At 32.5% G+C, this 770-nt stretch overlaps 1 pseudogene; it reads right to left on the bottom strand.

The window, feature by feature from the left end:
- Positions 1-442: 442 nt before the first annotated feature.
- LOC120595255 (uncharacterized) lies at positions 443-561 on the bottom strand (annotated as a pseudogene).
- Positions 562-770: the final 209 nt, after the last annotated feature.

Raw genomic sequence — 770 nt, 5'->3', positions numbered from 1 at the left:
CTTTAAACCAGAAACATACAGGAGAACCTAATTGTATTGTCACTCAAATTGCTGTTTTTCTTAGATCTCAGAAGCAATTCCTTATTCAGCCTGAATTGGGCAATGAAGAAATGTGTTGAAGAAGGGAAGATAAAAGGGATATTTATAAATATTAAGTCAATCTTTAGTGTGGAACTTACTATTTTTTGCTTTGTGTATATTCCCTAAACATAAAGCACACTTATATTCAGAATAAGTATTGAAACAGGAAAACACATCCCAACAGTGTGTTTATATGTGTGTATGTATTCATAGACCTTATTTGTGAGTTATTTGATATTTTTTATTCTGTTTCTTATTTCTGCCATTTTTGCAGTCCAATGATTTATAAACTATTTTAGTAGCGCATCTGTTGGTAAAGCAATTTTAGTGTGTACTCCCCAAATATCTTTTTTTTTTTTTATGCCTACAGCACCTGGTCTTCCTAGGTGGTCTCCCATCCAAGTACTAACCAGGCCCAACCCTGCTTAGCTTCTGAGATCAGAAAGGATCGGGCATGTTCTGGGTGGCATGGCTGTAGCCCAAATATCTTTATGTACCTTTATTTGCTTGTATATTAAACATATTTACCATTATACTAATATACTGTGTGCATTAAAAATCATACACAGAAATAAATACAAAGTAGATTAAACACAAATCAATAAATTATTTAAAACATCTTACCAATTAATGATGTTATCATTTGTTAATAGTTTGCGGCATTGCAAAGAGTTAAGACGAGGGTAATT

The sequence above is a fragment of the Pteropus medius genome, unplaced genomic scaffold, assembly GCF_902729225.1.
Source record: "Pteropus medius unplaced genomic scaffold, Ma_sr-lr_union100, whole genome shotgun sequence".
Classification (NCBI taxonomy): domain Eukaryota; kingdom Metazoa; phylum Chordata; class Mammalia; order Chiroptera; family Pteropodidae; genus Pteropus; species Pteropus medius.
The sequence above is the reverse complement of the archived record's forward strand: the minus strand, read 5'-3'. Positions and strand labels throughout refer to the sequence as shown.